This window comes from Dioscorea cayenensis, chromosome 16 (genome assembly GCF_009730915.1).
Source record: "Dioscorea cayenensis subsp. rotundata cultivar TDr96_F1 chromosome 16, TDr96_F1_v2_PseudoChromosome.rev07_lg8_w22 25.fasta, whole genome shotgun sequence".
Taxonomy (NCBI): domain Eukaryota; kingdom Viridiplantae; phylum Streptophyta; class Magnoliopsida; order Dioscoreales; family Dioscoreaceae; genus Dioscorea; species Dioscorea cayenensis.
The window spans coordinates 16,135,609-16,144,833 of NC_052486.1; the positions used below are offsets into that span (position 1 = coordinate 16,135,609).

General features: G+C 42.3%; 1 non-coding gene across 1 annotated transcript; it reads right to left on the bottom strand.

The window, feature by feature from the left end:
• Positions 1–7,712: 7,712 nt before the first annotated feature.
• On the bottom strand, positions 7,713–7,819 carry LOC120279683. Its single transcript, XR_005541990.1, has one exon. It is a non-coding gene; the product is annotated as a small nucleolar RNA R71 (small nucleolar RNA).
• Positions 7,820–9,225: the final 1,406 nt, after the last annotated feature.

Here is a 9,225-nt window from a genome sequence, read left to right on the forward strand (position 1 = left end):
TCATCTCCCACTTCTCCATCCTTAAGAATCCGAACTTTTGAGCATAAAAACTAATTTTCTTCAACACCTTGAAGATTTAGAAGAGTTTTTTCTGGCATTGCAACAAGTTATCTTTTTCGATTTGCATTGGTAAGCTCTCATTTTTCTAACCTTCTCCATGCCTCCATTTTTCTAGACCTATGTGGATTTCTTTGTTCTTATGCATTGTTCTTTATGGAAATCACCTAATATGCTTAAGAATGCTTGTATGAGGGTTTTGGTGCACCATTGAGGGCTTGCCGGCCATGGTATTTTGGCCATGGCCACGCTCCCACATAGCGCGTGGGATGCCCACACGACTGCGTGGGCTGAATAACAATGCCCAAGAAACCCACCCGGGCACGTGGATTTTCCATGGGACCGCGTGGGCTGATTTCAGGCCACAAAATTGCCCACATGGCGCGTAGAATTTCCACGCGCCCACATAGATTCCTGCAGCTTGCCATTTCATGCAAATTTGCTTTTCTTTGTCATTTTTCTTGCAAGTATGACACTAAGGACCGAAAAACTTTGATCGTATATGATTAACCTTGGATGAGAACATTCTTTTGACACACCGGCAATACTAGAAGATAATGTCGATACTTGAGGCGTCCCACTCATGATTCTTTAGTTTTCTTTGATTTTGTTTTTTGGTTTTAGTTTTCTTTATTTTATCTTTTAGACTTTAGTTAACTTTTTGCCTGGTTTTATTTGTGCGGGTTTGTGCTTCATTTGTTTTACTTATAAGAACTCATACATCTTTTCTATTTTGTTGAGCTTCACTGATCCCCTTGTATCTGTGTAGTTGGCCTTGAGAATGACGTTGATGATGTTTTGTCATGGACACGACCATGTGACATTGTCACATGGTTACGTGAGCTTCACAACCCGATGAATACAACACACCCATGAGTTAGACTTCACCAAATGACGAATGAGGAGTTCAGGGGAGTATTGTTTTAATTGTATTCCCACACACATTCTGCTTCCATTGATGTTATTTTTATAGTGCTTACATGTGTACATTGAGGACAATGTACATCTTAAGTGTAGGGGAGGGTTCACCATATACATGATCTTTACTTGTGTTCTCATGAGCATGCTCTTGTTGCCAATGAAGGTTCACCTTAGGGTTAAGAGTTTAATTCTTAGTTTTTGGAGGTTGTAAACACTAGATTTTATCATGCTCTAGTTTTCATCTGATTTCCTTGAACATTTTTGTCCGATTGCTCTTTATGCATTTTTCTAAATCATTAGACCTATGAAGACTCTAGTTCATTATTTTTGGGACTTTAGTGTGCTAGTTGTATTCTGAAAAAAAAAGAAAGAAATAAAATCAGAAAATCAGAAAAATTTAAAAACAAATTTGAAATGGTTTGTCTGTACATAGGGGGTGGAAAGATCTAGCACCCATGATGTATGGAGCTACTCTCACAAGTCGGATACTTGTTATGCCCAAATGAGAGAAAGAGCTATCTCATGGGATGTGTGAAAGCTACCACCCTTAGTAGAAAGAGCTACCACCTCGAAAGTTTGAAAGCTACTCGGGAGACATCTTGGGAAAGGGATACACTAGAGGTTGTGTGAAGCTACTACTTATTCTTTTTGTTTATAAATAAGTAGCGTTTTTAATAAGAACTTGGTAGTGGATATAGTGTCGACATGAGTTGAGTTGTTTCACACACACACGCATTTAGACTTCTTCTTTCATTTTTTATTGGAATGTTTGCTAGAGCATTGTTTGTTTTTGTCTGGTGTTTTATTTTCTCCATAACTTTAGAATTTTGCTCTCATACTCCTTTGGTGAACCTAAGGCCAAGCACTTCCCTTTTCCTTCCATGAGTATAATGTTTAATTTTTCTTGAGGACAAGCAATGGCTTAAGTGTGGGGGAGTTTGATAAGTGCTTGAGTAAACATATTTTTAGATGTGTTTTACATGCATTGAGCATCATTTTATATATGGTTTATGTCTTATATTGTGTATTGGGTGTTCCTTTGTGCAACTAGGTTATGGATGCCTTGAAGAATGAAAAGGAAGCTAAGATAGTGGGTACTTGAATTTATGAACCCTAGGATGTATTTCTTTAATTAAATCTTGTTATTATGCTTTCATTAATTGATGTTTTTATTTGAGTTCCAATCTTCAATGCTTGATTCATTGAATGCTCCCTTAGAGTTACACTAGGGTTGAGAGTTTCACCTTGGTAACCATTGTGAGTGAGTGACACACCACGAGAGTTAGATAAAGCAAGATTGGAGAGGGTTGAGAGGGTGAGTCGAGAGATAGCAGAATGTCCCTTTTCTCCTCCAGTGTGATTTATCCTACCTCCATTTTCCTCAAGTTCTTTGCGGTCATAGTAGAGTGAATGGGTAAGGGATGACCTTCAGTTGGGGCTTAGTTGCAGAGGCAACGGAGTGAAGCGTTTAAGTGATTTTAGCACCTGGGGCTTAATTGTGACTAGGGACCTTCCACCTTGACCAAAGGGTTAGGTCTACTTCTAGAAAGAGGATTTATCACTTGGAATCCCTAGAACTCATTGCGATTCTATATGAGTACGAGGTTGAGAGATTGTTCAATTTCTCCTCCAGGACATGTATAGAGTTAGGCATGGTTGAGCTTAGATTTGGGACCATGTATTGAAGTATCTCCATGACTCATTAATGCATTAGTTTGAAAGCATAATAGAGGGTTTTGCACTTGAAATGATTGTCCTAGATGGAACAATATCCGGGTACCCCATTTATACCGATTGCCTTACCTCCTCTTTACTTGTGCTCTTTTCCTTGTCTCTTTTACTTTTGTTACATTACATCTTGTCACACAACTATTATTCACTTTTCACTTCGTTAAAAAACAATTTAAGTGTTTTTATTCCCTACTCCATGTGGATATGATACCCACTCATCTGTGATTTATTACTTCGAGAAACCCGTGCACTTGCAGGACATACGCAAGGGGCGTTGTAAAGTTTTTGGCACTGTTACCGGGGAGTAGGGGTTTAGAGATACTTTGCACTTTGTTTTCTTAGCTATTCATTCATTCATTCTATTTTACATCTTCTGTTTTCTATCATCGTTCTGATTGGTTTTCTTTCTTTGGGTGCAGCTCCAGGTTATGACTCGAGGGAACCCTTCAATATTGATTAAAGGAGATCCTGAACTTTAACGTACACTCAGAAGAAGGGGAAAAGAACCTACACAAGAAATGTCTAATCGAGCTGAAATAGAAGTTGAAGGGTCAGATAATATGGCAGAACAGAATGAGCAATAGGGGACACTTTCTGATTATGCTAGACCCTCTGTTTTGGGCACATAATTTAGCATTGTGTGATCCCCAATTACAGCTCCGAATATTGAGCTGAAGCCGGTATTCATCCAAATGATTCTGCAATCAGCACAATTCAATGGTTTGGTCGATGAGGACCCAAACAACCATATAGTGAACTACTTGGAAGTTTGTGATATGCTGAAGATTAACGGTGTATCGGATGACGCTATTAGACTGAGGCCTTTCCCATTCTCTCTCAGGGGAAGAGCCAAGCAGTAGCTACATTCTTTGCCCAAGGCCTCCACCATGACTTGGAACGAGATGGTCGAAGCTTTCCTTGCTAGATACTTTCCTCCTGGGAGGTCGGCCAAGCTTCACAATGAGATATCATTGTTTGTGCAGATGGAGTTAGAGTCATTGTTTGAGACATGGGAGCGCTTTAAGGATATTTTTCAGAGGTGCCACAACACGGATTTCCGTAATGGATGATTATTCAGACTTTCTATAATGGGTTGAATCTGAGTACAAGGCAATTGTTAGATGCCATCGCAGGAGGTACAATGGGGAGTAAAACCCCGGAAGAAGCCCAACAGTTAGTAGAAGACATGGCCATGAACAATTATCAGTGGAATGCGTGAGAAAGGAAAAAGATGGCCGTGCTCAATGAAATAGATGCAGTAACTTCATTAGACCTTCTAACTTCTAATAGAGTGGTGGCCGTGACTACTTGCACCCTGTGTGGTGGAGGACATGCTCCCTCTGATTACCCAATCTCTATTGGTGATGCATCTTCAGTGGAGAAAGTCGATTTTGTGGGTAATGCAATAAGGAACCAAGGGAATCCATATAGCAACACCTACAATCCGGGTTGGAAGAGTCATCCCAGTTTTTCATGGAGCAACCAAGGACCACAAAAGGCCATGGCACCACCGGGTTTTCAACAACAAGCCCCAAACATGGAGAACCGAGTTTCAGGCTTGGAAACCCGAATGCCCAATTTAGAGAAGGCCTTGACTATATTTGTACAATTGTCAGATACAAGGTTTTAATCAGTTGAGGCTACACTTCACAACTACACCGCTTCTTTGCACAATCTTGAGAATCAAGTGGGGCAAATTGCAAAGTCTCTACCAGAAAGACCACAAGGAAGCTTACCAAGTAATACCGAAACTAATCCTAGAGAGCATGTGAAGGCGATCACTTTGAGAAGTGGTCGTGAGGTTGAGGGTAGGCTTCCGAGTGAGAAGCCCAATGTAGACGCACTCGAGGTCATAGAGGTTGAGGAGGGAGAAAGCAAAGAGAAGGAGGTGGTACCCCCACCTTTCAAGCCAAGAATCCTTTATCCATCTAGATTGAACAATGACCAAGGGAATGAACAGTATAAGAAGTTCTTGTGTTTGTTTAAGCAACTCCACATCAACATTCCCTTTATTGAGGCATTATACCATATGCCTAAGTATGCAAAGTTCTTGAAAGACTTATTGCCCAACAAAAGGAAATTGGAGGAGAGTGCCTCTGTGATTATAGATGCTTCTTGCTCGGTGGCTTTGCAAAAGAAAATGTTGAACAAGAAGAAAGACCCGGGAAGCTTCATCATTCCATGCAATATTGGCAATTTGGGTGAAAAATGGCATTGGCTGTATACTTTCTTTCAGAAGCTAGGCTTGGGAGAGCCTAGGCCCACTCGAATGACACTGCAAATAGTGGACCAAACGGTGAAACATCCGAGGGACATCATTGAAGACGTGCTTGCTAAGGTGGACAAGTACATATTTCATGTAGACTTTGTAGTGTTGGACGCCGATAAGGATGCGGATGTACCTTTGATACTTGGAAGGTTATTCTTGTGCACTTCCAAGGCATTGATCGACATGGACGGTGGGGAGTTGATAAGTGCTTGTGTGATATGAATGCGAAGCATTCTTTCCTTATGTTGAGCATTACTTTTCTCAGGTTTTTACATTAATATGTGTGTTTTTATGTTACTTTTATGCAGGTATGGTTGTGAGGCTGAGTATGAAGGAAATAGGCCAATGTGGATCATAATGCACCTATTTTGGAGGAGATCTTGCTAAGGTTCAAACGCGAAGACATAGGACAGGTGTGAGATGCTAGAGTGTGTGCCAACCTCCTCGCATTCGAGTGAGCACATCCATTTGGAGGGGCACAAAGGCAGTCACACTCGAGCATTCCGTCTTATGCATATAAGAACAGGAGCTCCACCAACATATATATCATTGAAGAAGCAAGTGATTCACGACGTGAACGTGTACCTGTTTGCGTTACCCCGATGAAAGTATGGAATTGGGAAGTTATTCAGGTCGAAGATTGTAGCAGAGCACTTTAGCAAGTACTGTAGCAGCACTATTCACAGCCGGCCGAGAAATCAGAGAAACAGAGAATCCACAGAGGCGTGTGGAAATTATCCACGCCCGTGTGGAAATTCCGCACGGGCGCGTGTAGCGTCCACGCCCGTGGAGTTGCCCGATTCGAGCCCTATTTAAACCCGATTCAGCCTCGATTTTGGTATTCTTTTCTCCATCTTTTCCCCAACTTGAGATAGGGCTTCGGCAAGGGTTTTGAGGGGTATTGGCCAAGGTTTTGGAGAGGTTCTATAGCTCCGACATCGTCATTCCTTAGGAAGAAGGTTGGTAGGGGAGCTTCCATCGAGGCGCATCCTATACCGGACGAGGGAATCCTTGGACGACGAGTAGAGGACTCTCCATAAGACCATCGACATGACTATCGAGGGGGTTTCTTTATGGATTCATTGCTTTTACATTCGATTTCATTGATTGTACTTAGCTCCATGGAGAGCTAAACCCTTAGTGGGTACTTGGGTGATTGTGAACCCTAGGATGTATTCGTTTCATTGAACTTTTTTATTATGCTTTCAATAAATTGATGTTTATTGTGAGTTCCAACCTTGAATGCTTGATTGTATGAACATTTCCCCTAGAGTGACACTAGGGTTGAGAGTTCTTGTTGGTAACCTTGTGAGTGAGTGACACACCACGAGCGTTAGACAAAGCTAGGTTGGAGAGGGTAGAGAGGGTAAGTCGAGAGGTATAGGAGCGTCCCCTTTCCCCTCCGACGTGATACATTCTACCTCTGTTCCTTGAGTTCTTTGCAGCCATAATAGAGTGAATGGTCTAAGTGATGAACCTCTGCTGGGGCCTAGCTGCGCGTGCAATGGAGTGAAGCGTTAAGGGGATCTTAGTATCTAGGGCTTAATTGTGGCTAGGGACCTTCCGCCTGGACCAAAGGGTTAGGTCTATAATTAGGATGATATTTATCACTTGGAATCCCTAGAGCTCATTGCAACATTATTCGAGTGCGAGGTTGAGAGGTTATTTAATCTCTCCTCCGGGACATGAATAGAGTTAGGCATAGTTGACCTTAGATTTGGGATTATGTATGTAAGGATTTCCACGACTCACCATTACATTGATTAGGAAGCATAATAGAGAGTTCTTGCACTTGAAACGATTTTCCTAGGTGAAGGATCATCCGAGTACCCCATCTTTATCGATTACCTTGCCTCCTCCTTACTTTTGCTCTCTTACTTGTTGCTTTTAATTGTTGAGAATTGAATCATTATCACACTTATCATTGTTGATACTCTACATAGCTAAGAATCGAATTAAGTGTCTTTACTCCCTACTCCCTGTGGATTCGAACCCGCTGTCCCGGGATTATTACTTCCACAAACCCGTGCACTTGCGAGATATACGCAAGGGGACCTTGTCAAGTTTTTGGCGCCGTTGCCGGGGAGCTAGTCTTTTAGAGATACTTTGCACTTTGTTTTCTTAGCTATTTCACCACACATTCTAATTCATATCTTCTTATTCTATCATTGTTCTAATTTTCTTTTTCTTGATTTTTGGTGCAACTCCAGGTTATGACCTGAGGGAATCCATCAATATTGATTGAAGGAGACCCTGAGCTTGAACGTACACTTAGAAGAAAAGGGAAAGAACCTGTGCAAGAACAACATAATCCAGCTGATTTGGAAGTAGAAGGATCTGAAAACATGGCAAAACAAAATGAGCAACAATGAACATTATCCGATTATGCCAGACCTTCAGTGTTGGGGACACAATCGAGTATTGTGCGTCCCCCAATTATAGCTCAAAACTTTGAGCTAAAGACGGCATTCATCCATATGCTGCAGCAGTCCGCACAATTCAACGGTTTGGCCGATGAGGATCCAAACAGTCACATAGAGAGCTTCCTCGAGGTGTGCGACATGCTAAAGATAAATGGTGTGACGGATGATGCCATCAAATTGAGAGCCTTCCCATTTTCCTTAAAGGGGAAAGCAAAGCTGTGGCTACACTCATTACCTAGAGCATCAATCACTACATGGGAGGAGATGGTAGAAGATTTTCTAGCCGTTATTTCCCTCCCGGAAAATCAGCAAAGCTTAGGAATGAGATCTCATCCTTTGTGCAGTTGGAATTGGAGTCTCTATTTGAGACATGGGAAAGGTTCAAGGAACTCCTACGAAAGTGTCCGCAACACGGATTTCCGGAGTGGATGATTGTTCAAACCTTCTACAATGGTTTGAACCCGAGTACAAGGCAACTCTTGGATGCGACGGCAGGAGGTACCTTAGGTCGCAAGACCCCCGATGAGGCTCATCAATTGATTGAGGAAATGGGGTTAAATAGCTACCAGTGGAACGCTAGGGAGAAGAAAAAGGTGGCCATTCTCCATAAAATTGATGCGGTAACTTCATTGGCGGCCCAAGTGGAGAGTTTGAGTAAGAAGCTAGATCTTATAGCTTCAAATAGTGTTGCGGCTGTGACCAATTGCACCGGTTGTGGTGGAGGACATGCTACCTCTGATTGCCCAATCATCATTGGTGATGTTTCTTCAATTGAGAACGTTGACTTTGTAGGCAATGGAATGAGACCTCAAGGGAATCCATACAGCAACACCTATAATTCAGGTTGGAAGAATCATCCCAACTTTTCATGGAGTAATCAAGGACCACAGAAGACCATGGGGCCATCGGGTTTCCAACAACAACAACAGCCCGCTCAAGTGGAAAACAGAATTTCAGGCTTGGAAACCCGAATGACATATTTGGAGAAGCACTTAGCTAGATTTGTTCAATCGGCAAATACAAGGTTTGAATCAGTCGAGGCTACACTTCACAATCTCACCGCCTCCTTGCACAATCTGGAAAATCAAGTGGGGCAAATTGCGAAGTCTCTCTCCGAAAGGCCACATGGAAGTTTACCAAGCAACAGGGAAACCAACCCTAGAGAACATGTGAAGGTGATCACTTTGAGAAGTGGTCGTGAGGTTGAAAGGGAGGCTTCCGAGTGAGAAGCCGAAAGAACATGCACCCGAGGTTGTAGAGGTTGAGAAGGGAGAAAACAAAGAAAAAGAGATTGCAACCCCACCTTTTAAGCCAAGAATCCCTTATCCCTCTAGATTGAAGAATGACCAAGGGGATGAATAGTATAGGAAGTTCCTGAGTTTGTTCAAACAACTCCACATCAACATTCCTTTTGTTGAGGCATTAGCTCAAATGCCTAACTAAGTATGCGAAGTTCCTGAAAGACCTATTGACCAATAAGAGGAAATTGGAGGAGAGTGCTTCAGTGGTGCTTGATGCTTCATGCTCGATGGTGTTGCAAAAGAACATGCTGAACAAGAAGAAAGACCCGGGAAGCTTCATCATTCCGTGTAACATCGGCAACTTAGGTGAGGAAATGGCATTGGCAGCGAGCATCAATGTCATGCCATATACTTTTTTCCAAAAGCTAGGCTTGGGTGAGCCTAGGCCTACTCGGATGACTTTACAATTGGCAGACCGAACGGTGCGACATCCGAGAGGCATCATTGAAGACTTGCTTGTCAAGGTGGACAAGTACATTTTTCCGGTTGACTTTGTAGTGCTAGATATCGATGAGGATGCAGA